Source organism: Amblyomma americanum, chromosome 4 (assembly GCF_052857255.1).
Source record: "Amblyomma americanum isolate KBUSLIRL-KWMA chromosome 4, ASM5285725v1, whole genome shotgun sequence".
In the NCBI taxonomy this organism is placed as follows: domain Eukaryota; kingdom Metazoa; phylum Arthropoda; class Arachnida; order Ixodida; family Ixodidae; genus Amblyomma; species Amblyomma americanum.
Window position 1 is genome coordinate 222056218 of NC_135500.1, and position 13924 is coordinate 222070141.

The 13924-nt window shown below is 49.3% G+C and overlaps 1 protein-coding gene across 2 annotated transcripts in view; it reads right to left on the reverse strand.

Moving 5' to 3' along the window:
- LOC144129435 (uncharacterized) overlaps positions 1-13924 on the reverse strand; it is a 72759-nt gene that overhangs the window by 24686 nt on the left and 34149 nt on the right. The window lies entirely within an intron of this gene.

Sequence of the window (13924 nt, forward strand, 5' to 3'; positions counted from 1 at the left end):
ACGAGTTGATGTCGTCACCACTCGTCGGTCTGGCTGTTATCTGGAGTTGCCCATTCAGCTCGCCATTGCCAGCAGGAACTGCGCCATCAATTTTGTGTAAATGACCAATTTTTTTTGGAGATATAGATGCCCCAATGTTATTGCACCTCAAAACTTACCAAGACATCTCCACCACGATTCACTGTGCTGCGCAGAATGGCACATGCAACGTCATGAAAAAAGCAGCACAAGTTGTCCGAACAAAGAACGGAGCCACTAAAAGTGACTAGACAGGCCTTTAAGCTACAGTGCAACGTGGCAAAAATGTAGCTATACATGTCTAACTTTGAAGCTGAAGCTGGAATTGAGCTGCAAAAGGGCCTTGTGCTGGATTTTCCGGTATGTAAAAAGCATTGTCAGGCATGCAGATTAGGACCAAAAGAAGGAGAACCACTGCATCTGTAATGGGACCAGGTCCACTAGAAAGCCTGCAAGAAGTATTTCGTAAGTTCATCGAATGCAATGGAAATGGAAGCTTCAGGCGTGATACACAGGGGCTTGCACAAGATCCGGTACACCACTGTACTCTGCAGCGGTGACAGAAAATCTTTCAAGCCCTTTCCACAGATTTACGACTAGAACATAACGAAGGAGGGCTACGTCAACTACGTAGCTGACAGGATGTTTTCCGGCATTGATGGAACAAAGAAAGCCAAGGAAGGTCTCGGAGACAAGGAGAAATTAACAAAAGCTGTTACCCATAAGCTAACAGCGTAATAGCTCTCCAAGAGTTATGTCCCAGATGTAAAAGCGATGTGTTTTCGCAATCTTTATGGACATTAAGCCCCACATTAAGCGCCTGTCCATGTGGTGAAGATTTGTGGTGCCATTACAACAGGAACCTTGCTGCCTGCAAGTCATCAGTGCTCTAAGCTCATCCACTTAACACTCAAGGGACTGGCAAATATGGACTTACTCTCGTTGAGCTCAAGGGTGCAAATTCAGAATGCGAGCGTGTCCTTCAATGCATAGATATCTGAAGACTGAGTCTGCATCCTGTGGAGACAGCGGCAGTCTTGGCTGTTTCGAGCATTAATGCATTGAGAAATTATTTAAAAGGCTAGGCTTTTCTATTGGCACACACTATGCAGAGAATTTTGTGTAACGCGTGCCTGAAACGTGCGTGTGCACAAGTTCTAGATAGTTCAAAAGTGGCCTAGAAAAGACAGAAGCTCAAAGCCGTTGTTGCCAAACAGTGTCAATTAGATGAGGAAAGTCCCGCTTATGCAGTTGGGGGTTTATTTGAAGATTTGAGCACTACAAACAAAGTGAGGCATTATGAAAATTTTAAATCCAGTTTTCTCATTTGCATGTTTTTCTGCAAATCTTTTTTTGTTAGGAAAACTACCATTTTCGTATTGCACAAGAAATGTGTTTGCTTGAGGCCAAAATTTTGTAAGACTGGGCTTGTTTTTCCCATAGTCTTGTTCATTCAAAGCAATACCTGTGCTGCATGGGCGTTTCGAATGCCTTCCAAACGAATGTCATTCGACTCGACTGCCAAACCTGCACTGCTACACGCCGTTTTTGAACGGCATTCGGCTCACATGACATTCGAGATTTTGGAATGTCTTCGAGGCGCAAGCGCGACTACTCTCTACCGCAGCGTCTTCGCGCCATAGGTGGCAGCATAAGTTTTGAAGAGCAAATACGTTCGTTAAACGATGAAATTCTAAATACTATTTATATACACTACACGGATCTTCTCCAGAAGTTTTGTTAGCAAGCAAATATTTACTGCATACTCTGGAACCCATCGTAGGAAAGAAAGGCAGCCATTTTGGTCCGGTGCCAGTTTTTTCACTTTGTGCTGTTGCTTTTGCTGTGTTTTGTCTTTTTATTTTGTGTGCGTGTGCGTCTGTGTGTACATTTTAAGTGAGCTTTTTTTTATTCAGTGAAGTTTATTGCACTTTTTCGTTTTTTGCGATACACGCAGGAGATAGAGCCCAATGTAGCCAACAGACCGCACACAAAAAATGGCAGGGCTATGGGCTTGGGCCTCTGTTAGAACAGAGGCGTTTAGTAATGAATAAATAGTAAAATTTATTAGAAATGACCAATGTAGCCAACAGACCGCACACAAAAAATGGCAGGGCTATGGGCTTGGGCCTCTGTTAGAACAGAGGCGTTTAGTAATGAATAAATAGTAAAATTTATTAGAAATGACATATTACTTTTAAAAGTAGCAATTTTATAGCGGACTGTAACTATACAAATTAATTGTTGCTGCTATATTTGTTTAAAACAAAACTTGACGGCAGCAGTGCCCCTGTAGCTTGGCGGCAGAATACTGAAGCTTTCGAATGCTTTTGAAATAGTGTAGCACTGTGCGAGTCCGTCCAGTCCGAATGCCATTCGAGGTTTTGAATGCCGTTCGACTCGAATGTCATTTCAACATACCCGTGTAGCACAGGCATAAAATGAACTTCAAATGGGGGATGACAATGGAAAAAGAGGTGTTTAAGTTCATATGACTTTCTTGTGAAAAGAAGGATAAAAATTAAAAAATAACTCCACAGTCCCATGCAATGGGCATTTATAATAGCTTAACACACGAAATGATGGGAAACTATTGGCTTGCTCTTTGAAATGGTAGTTTTCCCAAATAACCTCAGTCACTTTCATTTTAGACTTCGCATATCTCCTGATACAATGAGCACAGAGTAATGATATCTGGTAAAGGTAGCCTCTGTAGAACCCTGATTGCACCTTACTAGTCTTATTGATTCCAAAGTAACCTCAGTCACTTTCATTTTTAATTTGTATATCTCCTGACACAAAGAGCACAGAGTAACAATATTTGGTTTGGTTTAGTTTATGGGGGGTTTAACGTCCCAAAGCTACTCAGGCTACGAGAGATGCCGTAGTGAACGGCTCCGGAAATTTCAACCGCCTGGGGTTCTTTAACGTGCACTGACATCGCACAGTACACGGGCCTCTAGAATTTCACCTCCATCGAAATTCTACCGCCGCAGCCGGGATTGAACCCGCATCTTTCGGGCCAGCAGCCGAACGCCATAACCACTTAGCCACTGCGGGGGCTCAGAAATAATATTTAGTAAAGGTAGTTGTAAGACCGCTGCGACTAGCGCCGGGCGCTTTCGGCGCGCCCGCCGCCGGAAGAGGAAGTGTGGAACTCTCTGGAAGTCTCTCGTGTGCACATGACCTCCCGATCACGGCCCAGGTCCTCCTCTCTCGCGACATTGACCTAGCGGCACGCGGCTGGGCGATTCTAGATGCCGCGAGCAGCGTGTGGAGAGGGGAACAACAGTGTGTCAGTGCCGCAGCGCCTACTCCCTCTCCCAGTGCCCTCGCTCATCTCTCGAACATTCGGATGACGTTATAAGAGTGCGCGCTGCATGTTTTCATTCGGTTTTTGTGTTGGGCTTCGAACGAGCAGAGTGGCAAGCCCCGGCTTCGATAAGCCGTGAGAAGAGAGCTTGGAGCTCATGTTTTTGTAGTGTCAAGCGTGCTGCTTCAGTTTTATTCTCTGTGTGTGCCTGTCCTGTGTTGAAACATTTGATAAAGTTGAACTTCCCAGTACTTGCCTCGTCTTCCGTGTGCCCATCGTCTGCACTTCGTGCTACACGTCACCCGCCAAATCACCTGCACCTCGGAGAAGAGAGGTGTCGGATAAGAACCTTTGAAAACCTTACTGGCGCAGTTGACAGGATTTGGCAACCACCGGCACTGCGCAAGATCCAGCCCGTATCGTGAGCCAGCGCAACGTCTTCCTGCGCTCATCTAGACCAGCGGTCGTTCAACGAGGGAGCGGAGCCGTGGACGTGTGCAGGGGACCTAGGGACCGCAAGCGGTGACGGTCCGAGGCACTGACATCAAGGAGTAGCACCTACAGAGAGGAGCGACACGGCAGAGAGGAGCAACGGTTGCTCGGTGAGTGGGATTTCTTGCGCCCGTTGGCGTGCGTGGCTCAGGAATTAGAGCTGGGAGGTGTGTGGTGTTGACTGGTAGCCTGAGAGGAGAATAGGTAAGAAGAAAGCAGGGGGAAGTAGTCAGATTGACATTCCAGGGACAGGCGCTAGTCAGATTGACACTAGAGGGACCGGCACTAGTCAGATTGACGCTCCAGGGACAGGCGCGACAGACGCCACAGTCACAATGAACCAGTCGCAGCTCGACTACGAGCTGAAGCTACGAGAGGCAGAGGCTCGAATAGCGGAAGCCCTAATAGCGGAAGCGGGAATTCGGAGACAGCAGATGGAGATAGAAGCGGCCGAGCGCACTACGCTGCAAAATTCCCAGCAGGGACCGGCGAGTGGAAGGCAAACCGCGACGGGCTCAAGACCCCGATGAGCGTCCGCGATCAGGCTTAGACTTGGTCACTGAGTGCGCCAAAATCTTGAAGGGGCTCAAACTGCCGAATGATGCGGAGGTGCCTTTATGGTTCGACGAGGTAGAAAAAATGTTTGCTTCGTATGGTGTGCCGAAGGAGAGTCGCATTCACCTCATCATGCCAGCACTGACAGAACGGGTCAGGTACCTCCTGTAAGGGCTAGAGGTAGACGAATGCAACAGCTATGACGCGGTGAAGGCCGCAGTGCTCAACGAGCTAAAGCTAACCCCGTCACAATACTTGGAGCGTTTCGAGAAGGCACGTAAGGGGAAGGCCGAGACTTGGATGCAGTTCGCCTACTGTACGCGTACCTACTTTGATTATTACCGCCGAGCCAGAAAGGTGGAAACAAGAAAAGAAATAGTTTCTCTAATAATAGCAGACCGCATAAAATGCGGCCTTAGAGCTGAGGGATTAGAGTATATCCGTCTGCGCGAGGACGAAAAGTGGCTTACACCTAAGGAGCTGGCGCGCGACCTCGACACGTTTGAGCACGCTAAGGGAAAAGGAAGAGCGGTGCGGCCAATGTCGGCAGCGCCTGAGAGCCCCAAGGAGAGCTAAGTAAGCACCAGAAAGCGGACGGGCTGCTTCGCATGTCACAAAGAGGGGCATATCGCTAGAAATTGTCCGGCCTCTGGGCAGATCGCCAATTACAAGAAGGACAACGTCACCGCAAAGGGGACGCGAACCAACAGGGTGGCAGTAGCAACCGAGGAAAGCAGAGAGGCTTACGAGATAGTTCAAGGTGACGACGTATTGGTCGCCGAGATAAAAACACAAGCAGAGAATGATGGCGTGCGGACTTCTAAGTCGCAAGAAGTCGAGATAGAATGCGCCGGTGTGTCCACCACCGCCGTCGTCGACACGGGCGCGGAGATTACTGTGGTTAGGGAAGACACTGTGCCGAGCGAATACTGCAAAGCCTGCAGGCAGGATCAAACTGGTATGCGCCTTTGACAAGAAGGTTGATGCAGCGCTAGTCACTATACCTATGAACTTGAGACGTCAGACAGTAACTGTGGAGACCCCTCAGAGAGCACACATAGTGTGCGCCCTTACCAACGAGCTCTTGAAGGACCTGAATTGCTTGATCACGCGGGAGGACTGGGAGCTAATACAGCAACTGGACCACGGCAGTGAGACACGGGCCGTAAACCAGCTCACTGCAACTGGGCTCAAACAATATTCCAGAGAATACGTCCAATGTGCACTCTGAGGCGACAGCGTGCGAGGAAAGCCCCGACATGACCTCCGATACGCTGATCGAACAAGACTCTGACACACATGACGCGGCGAGTCAGCGTGTAAAATTACGCGAGGCTCAAATTGGCGACGACAGCTTGACAAAAGCGTGGGCCGATGCCAAAGAAGGGAAGGGGGGAATGTTTGTGTCTCACGGGCTACTCTTCCATCAGGACACAATCGCAGGCTCGAAGGTGAAGAGGCTGGTTTTGCCAGCTGAAAGGCGGAAAGAAGTCCTGACGCTGGCACATAGGTCACTGTGGGGAGGGCACTTGGGCCCAAAGAAGACCAAAGCCAGAATAAAAACAGCTTCTTCTGGCCTGGACTAGAAGCAGACGTGGCCGAGCATTGTAAAACTTGTCACGCGTGCCAGATTCGGTCGGATAGATGCCAAATTGACAGAATCCCCATTACACCGCTCACCAGACGTGAGCACCCCTTCCAGATTGTAAACGTCGACCTGATTGGACCTCTTGAGGTACCGTCGGCCCGAGGACACAAGTATGCCCTTTGCTTAGTCGACCTCTGTACCCGCTGGCCAGAGGTAGTGTGCTTGCGATCGTTAACAGTGAAGGCAACATGCAGTGCCTTGCTCGAGATCTTTAGCTGTACCGGAGTTCCGGAAGTGATATGTTCGAACCAAGGGACGAACTTCAAATCACAACTACACACAGGAAATGGTGGCTAGGCTAGGCTGTTCACCTCGCTTTTCCACGCCAGAGCATCCCGAGAGCAATGGGACGGTGGAGAGGTGGAATCGCGTATTAAAATATATGCTGTACCACGTCATACAAAAGGACCCGACAAACTGGGACAGGTTGGTCCCTTATGTTCTTTGGGCATATAGAGAAATCCCCCATGACACAACGGGTGTCGCACCATTCAGGTTGCTTTACGGTAGAAACCTGACAGGACCACTCTCGATTCTACAACGAACCTGGACAGGTGAAGTGCCATTCCCGGGGACCTTACGGGAGGAACCAGCGCGATATCTGAAGCAGTTACGCGAACAACTCGAGATCGCCGCGGACGTGGCCAGGCTCACAGCGAGCGCGCGGCAGGTTAGCTACGCGCAGGCTTACAGCCAGGCGACACGGCACAAAACGTTTCACGTCGGGGACCGTGTACTGCTCTTCGACGCTGACCGTGACACAAAACTGGCGCCAAAGTGGCGGGGCCCCTTTACAGTTATTGCGCACGAAAGAGAGCATTCTTACCGGATCGACACCGGAGGGCGTACAAGCTCCACTGTATATGCAAATCGCCTCCAACCGTATTACGCTAGAACCGGACACGTGGGTGTCGTTTTTGATGAAGACGCAGAGTTCGGGAAAGTAGAATACACACCCCGCATACCACATGGTAAAAGTATTGCTCCACTGACTCAGGAACAACTAGCTCATTTAAGCGAGAAGCAGCGTAAAGAGGTAGGGACTGTCTTCGCCAAATACTCGGACCTGTTTCGAGAGATGCCGGGTATTGCAAAGGTTGGACAGCATCGCATCGAGCTAGAAGATGGGCACCAACCTAAACGGTCATTCCCGTATAGAGTCCCAGAGCTCCTAAAGACCGATGTCAGCTGCCAAGTAAACGAACTCTTGGAAATGGGACTGATTTACCCCATCGAGAGCGAGTACGCACACCTCGTCGTATGCGTCGGGAAGAAAGACGGGTCAGTGCGCCTCTGCATAGATTATCGCACTTTGAATGCGCCTACACGCACCGATGCATTTCCTATGGCGCACCCACAAGAACTTAATACTGAAAGTCGGACATGTAAGTTCATCACGCTGGTAGACTTACGTCGTTGGTACTGGCAAGTACCTATGGCCCCAGAGAGTCAGCATATGACTGCTTTTGTCATGCATGACGGTCAATATGCCTGGCGCGTCATGCCATTCGGCTTGAAGAATGCAGCGGAATCGTTTCAAAGGATCATGAACACCATGCTGGGTAAAACACCAAGATTACACCACGGCATACCTAGACGATATAGCCATATTCTCCGCGACATGGCACGACCATTTGAAACACCAAGATGCAGTTCTCCACCTATTACCGCGAGGCAGGGTTTCGGGTGAGCGCGAAGAAATGCCAAATTGCGCGAAGTCACATTAAATACCTCGGACATGTTGTAGGTGGTGGAACGCATTCGCCGGACCCAGAAAAGTTAGCAGCGATTAGAGATGTCATGCCACCAACCACCAAAAAACAGCTCTGCAGTCTCCTTGGGCTCTGCGGCTACTACCGCGAGTACGTAAAAAACTACGCAGAGGTAGCAGCGCCGTTAACAGCCTTGACGAAGCGGGGAGTAACCAACTGGATTCCATGGTCGGCCGAGGCACAGTGGGCGTTGGAGCGCTTGAAAAATTCACTTTGCCATGCGACGTCTCTGAGCACGCCAAACCTAGAACAGCCGTTCTGGCTTTTTACAGATGCCTGCGAAATCGCAACTCGCGCTTGTCTCGCGCAAATCGGAAAAGATGGCTGGGAGAAGCCTATCGCATTTGCCAGCCACCGCTTCACCCCAACTCAGGCACGTTGGTCCACAATAGAACAAGAAGCATTTGCAATTATTTGGTCAGTAGGAAAATTCAAGCACTGGGTATTTGGAGTGCAGGTTCACGTAGTGTCAGACCATAACCCTCTTTCCTATCTGACCCCGAGTACGGCACATGGCGCCAAACTCGCCAGGTGGGCACTGGCGTTGCAGCAATATAATGTCACAGTCAGCCACAGAAAGGGGTCGTCAAATGGAAACACCAAAGCGCTTTCCCGTCTCCCGAATTCTAGTTGGCAAGATTAGTCCATTATGTAAGCCTGAGTTGCGCACGCTGGTGGGCGTGAACGTTCCCGCTCACCTGTATGCATATGTTTGCGATTGTGTGCTTGGATGATTTCCGAACAGCCCAAAGTCATTGTTCATCAGACTGTGAAAACTGCAAGATATTGGACTTGCCGCAAAAGCAGTGCACGTTGGAAATCGACAGTACATTAGAACTGTCCATGTGAACTTCAGATGTACAGCCGACGAGTCACGGCCTTGAGTTTGTGATCAGATTGGCTGGACAAAAAAGACCAGCAATCTTCTTATGGTGGGGCGTGTAAGGCTGCTGCAGCTAGTGCCGGGCGCTTTCGCCGCCGAAAGAGAAAGTGTGGACTCTCTGGAAGTCTCTCGTGTGCACGCGCGCTCCCGATCGCATTCCAGCGCACGGCCCAGGTCCTCCTCTCTCGCGACCTTGACCTAGCGGTGCGCGGCTGGGCAATTCTAGAAGCCGCGAGCACTTCGTGCTACACGTCACCCGCCAAATCACCTGTAAGGTCGCGCTTCATCAACGCGTACACTTTTTTTTCCTTAGCTTGCGGTCACTGAGGGCCTCCGGTCTACATGGAGCGCTTTCAGTGAAGCTCAAAGCTCCCCCCTACCCGCGTACCACCTCGCATTCCGCGATGGGCCCCCTTTTTTCTTTTTTTTTTTTGGCATTCTCGATGGCACCGATCTGCCGTCTGACATTCCTGCGGCGAGCCAATCAATTAGTGGTCCCGCCAATTAGCCGAAAAAAAAAAAAAAAAAAGTTTCATCCTTCGAGAGGCGACGCGCGGGTGCGGCAGGGAAGGGGAAAGCATCAAGCAATAAGGGCAAGAACTCCCCCCCCCCCCCCCCCCCCCCCCTGGAGGGGGGTTTTCAGAATGTTTTCTGTATGCATTTCTTTTTTTTTTTTTAGCCAAGCCCCGGGCTCGGAGTTGGGTCCAACCTTTAGGGGCTGTGGCTAACACCTTTATTGGTTAACGAAGCTTAGGGCGGGCCTCGAAATATGCCCGCCCTAACTTCTTTGTTTGAAAAAGCTATAAAAATTGCATGTAAAATCACTGGAGGGCAGTCCTGTCTAGTTGAGATAGAGATTCTGTGCAGTGGCACGTAATTCTACAACCCTAGATTGTAACCTCGCATCGATGAGTAAGGGCTTGTAGAGAGTGTTTTTCTGGTCTTTGTCAGTTACAGCTTGACTGTCTGTGTGGCTCAACTTGTAACGCAGTTTGCCCTTGTAACTCCTGTAAATATATTTTCTCTTTGTCTTCACCATCTGGCATCAATCATCGTCTGCTCCTTCAACCTCGTCGAATTCACGTTTGGAGAGGTCCTGTGCCCCTCTGAAGAAACGCAAAGAGCCATCTTTGAATTTACTGGCGCAGCCGACAGGATTCAGCAGCCTTCCAAAAGCAAGCAAGAAGACCTCAGGCGGCAGCAGCAGCCAAGGGACGGCTGTGCAAGCCACCTTCGAAGACGACCAGCCAAGGCGTGACATCCGGGCTCTGGGCTACAACCTGCAGTGACGCTCGTGCCGGGTGAGTGGGATTTCTCGCGTCTGGTCGAGGTTGGCTTGGTTTGTGTTAGAGATTTGAGGGTGTAGGCGTTTAATATCTCAAGATGCATGCGGCAGCAAGATCTAGTTTTCAGCATGCTGTTACAGATACACTTGAAATTGAAATGCAGCGGCTCGAATTAGGATTCGAGCGGAAGAAACTTGAGATCTTGCGGGAGGAAGAGAGAATAATGAAGGAAATCAGGCGGCAGCTGGAGGGCGGCAGGCAGGCTTCCGCTGCGCCGGACTCAAAGACGCAGCGCAGGTCAGACCTAGGCCCGTTGCCGTGCGCTCTACCGCAGGCGGCAACTTGTCTCGCTCCCAGACGGAGGCTCAGAACGAGCGTCGGCAAAACATTAGCAGCTCATCCCAGAGAAGAGCAGCGGCTCGCTGTGCAAGGCCGCAGACACATTCGGAGAGCTTAGTGTCAAGGGGTGCAGCACAGACAGAGTTCGTGACAGCACTCGAGGCACTGCATGGAGGCGGCGGGCAGTCCGACGTTGCATCTGTAACTAAGGAGCAGCGGCGGCCAGACCTAGACCCCAGGGCATATCCCACTAGTGCGGTAGAGAGCGACCCCTCCCGGCATTCGACGAATGCACAAAGACAGGACGAGCGGAGTACGGCCAGCTCTTTGCAGCGATCGACGGAGACTGACAGCGTAGTTCCCCGAGCTCAGCTCGAGCAGCCAGCGTCACTAGAGGACGAGCTGAACTGCGCAGTCAGCACAGTGGCGCAAATGGCAAACCGCGAGAAACCGAAAGAGGTTTCGGAACTATTTCCAGCGATGCCGACCCACCAGTTGCCGCCGTCCTTTGCAAAAACAGTCGAAGCTGATCTAACCGCAGTGAGCGCGGAAGAGCAGAAGCCAGGAGCGAAAACGGGCACTCGGGAAGAGAGTTTCTTATGCCTGGCGTGTTGCTCAGAACCTGGCAATGAAAGGCAGCCGCCAGAGGTTGGCGGCAGTGACGCAGACTCCGCTGTCGGCGGTTATGTTTCTGCACAGCGAGCTGATAAGGCAGAGGGAATGTGCGACGCACCATTATTTGAGATCTGCGCGAGAACCCCAGGAGAGCAGAACCAGATCAGGCAAGAATGTGGCAGCGGGATACCACATGCAACAGAGCACCCAATTGTTCTGCACCGCGAAAAGCGCGGTGAGTGCGCAAAGTCGGCGGGCTCCTTTTTGCACGGGAAAGCCAGAGCCCAACTCCTGTCGTGCACTATGACAAACAAGTTGACCAGGCAGCATCGACACGCAAGCTGCCGCGTAGGCCACGGACGCCGTACCGCAGCACCGGAAGCCTCACGATCCGTATTTGGGACAGATCGTGAGTCATAGCCAGGCCAGCCTCGGCCGGCGTGAACGTTCCCGCTCACTCAACGGGGGACTTGCATGGAACTGTTCAGTGCCGCCAAGAAAGACATTTGCATGTCAGTGGACTTTGGCGTGCTTCGTGTGCGTGGGTGTCTGCGTGTAACTGTGCTGTGCGATTGTTAACGGACTTGTGCGCTGCTACCAAATTGTGTTTTATTTATGTGTGTGTTGCGTGCCAGTTATTCTGACGTGACATTTTTGCGCCATGTTCGGATTTGTATGCCGTCATGTTCCAGTGTTGTGTATTCCCCCCCTTTTTTTTTTGCTAGTGTGTGTGGCTCTAACCCCTGCACCAGCGGATTTGTGTGCCGCTGTGGCAAGAAGTTGTTGTCGCATGAGAAGCTAAGCGTGTAGGCTCAGGTTCTTGCGGCCTTTATTTGGTTTTGCGTAACTGAGCGGACTCCAAGCTCATTTAGCATCTTAGGGGGGACGTGTAAGGCCACGCTTCATCAACGCGTACATTTTTTTTTCCTTAGCTTGCGGTAACTGCGGGCCTCCGGTCTACATGGAAAGCTCTCAGTGAAGCTCCGAGTGGATTTCTTCCATGTACCTGTTCCTAGCCTTTTTTCTTTCTTTTCTATTATTAACTTGTACCTGGGTTCCTAACTTGTTTATTTCTGTCTCCAGCCGTTTATATTCTGTGTTGTATATTTGTTAAGTTTTCTTTGATGAATCCCTCCCTATGTAATGCCCGCGTTGGGCCTTTAGAGTATTGAAATAAAATAAAATACATACGTTTCTTTTTTTTAATTCATGTATGAGACCCACCTTCAAATTCACATCCAAATTTTAAAATAAGTATGGCCCCTACACGAGTTTGTACAGTATCACAACTAAATTTTACGCAAAGCTCTATCGCTGACACACTGATTTTTCTTTCAGTGCTTTACATGAACAACAGTTCAGCATGTGTCCTGCAGCCACAGTTTGTGTTCTTAGTTTTTTATTTTAGTGAAGCATTTTGTACAGTTTGCAGTGTCTGTTTCTTACGAAAGATTATTTATTGATGATTGGTTTTGGTGTTTTTTCATTTTATGCCATTGGTGCGCATGTACTCTGTTTTTGCAGGTGCAACACCACGGGAGCATGCGTTGCAGATGCCACCATAAAGTGGCTTATGTTCGCAGGGAACCAAGAAGAGGGCCGAACTGCAAGGCGTCGCGCAGCCATAATGGCTACATCCAACACATGAAATGGCTCTTATTTATAGAAAAATAAATGGATGAAGTGAATGTACTACCTGCATGTGGCTGTTTATTTTGTAGTGCTCCTCTTTGTGTCTAGAGCACAAGACAATATTCCTCAGGGATGTGCACATATTCATATATGCAAGAACATAAGGTATGGGAATATTACTATTGCAGGTATGCAAGCTAATGCCTCACTCATTCAGGCAGAATTGCAACAAGTCTGTTTGCTTATGGAATGTCAATATCTGTGACTGCCAGTACACAGGGCTGTTGAATGCACAACGGCTTTTTTCTGCCTTTCGATGGCTGCTGTTTGTCCCCTTTGCCTTTTTGTACCCAAGGTTTGTTAGTTTTATATGGCCCAAAGTTTGATTACAGCATTGCAGGCAACTTCTTTTCTAGTTGATTTGAAAAATATCCTTCAACGAGATACAAGACATCTCTTGAACTGTCAGTTGCTGTCTTGCTCAAGTCGCTGCAGACTGCTGGCATTCAGTGCATCACTAAGAATACAAAATGGAACTGCAGCATAATATTCCAGCACGAAAAAAAAAATGCATTTGCAAACTAAGTGTTCTAACAGTTCTTGAATTCATGGTGCCTCACCACATTTGAATTGTGCTGTAAGGACAAAGCAAAAAAGAGATGCGTGTAGTCTTTGGCAGATTTACACAAAGGCAATTCTTTGGATGCCTAGTCCAAATGGTACATTGCACCTTTCTTTGCAGAAGCCTTCTGCAGCAATCCTATTAGCTGCTTACTGCTGCATTCCACACCATCCTGTCAACTGGTGATATTGGCATTTTTTGGGACCATCATCTCCTAGAAGGGATTGTATATATTTGAGACCTTCGGCAAGTGGCAGCCCCAAACCGCTTCTGCACAGTTAACAAATCTCACAGAATGGTTCTGGGAGCCAGAAGCAGCTGCATTTACTGAAAAAAAAAAAAACAAGTGCTAGGAAAAAGCTAAAATATTAATTGGCCAACATGATTAGCCTACAATCAAAGAAACTGCTTGGACTTAACATGGTCTTAGAGCGCAAGCCCTATGATGGTCCAAGGCATTTCCAGTGATTGTCCATGCTTGGCCTTCCTTAGAATGTCCAATGGTTGGCTTGTCACCAATCCAAGCGCAAACTGATTTTGCCAGCATTTTGCCAATTATATGCCACTGATGATTAGCCTTGCTTGGGCCAATAAAATTCTGCTGCTTGGGAAGTAACCTCAGCCACTTTCATTTTTGACTTTGTATGTCTCCCGATACAATGCACAAAGAGTAATGATATTTGGTAAAGGTGTCTCCGTAGAACCTCGATTGCACCCTACGAGTTTTATTGAAACTAGTCCAGTGGTTC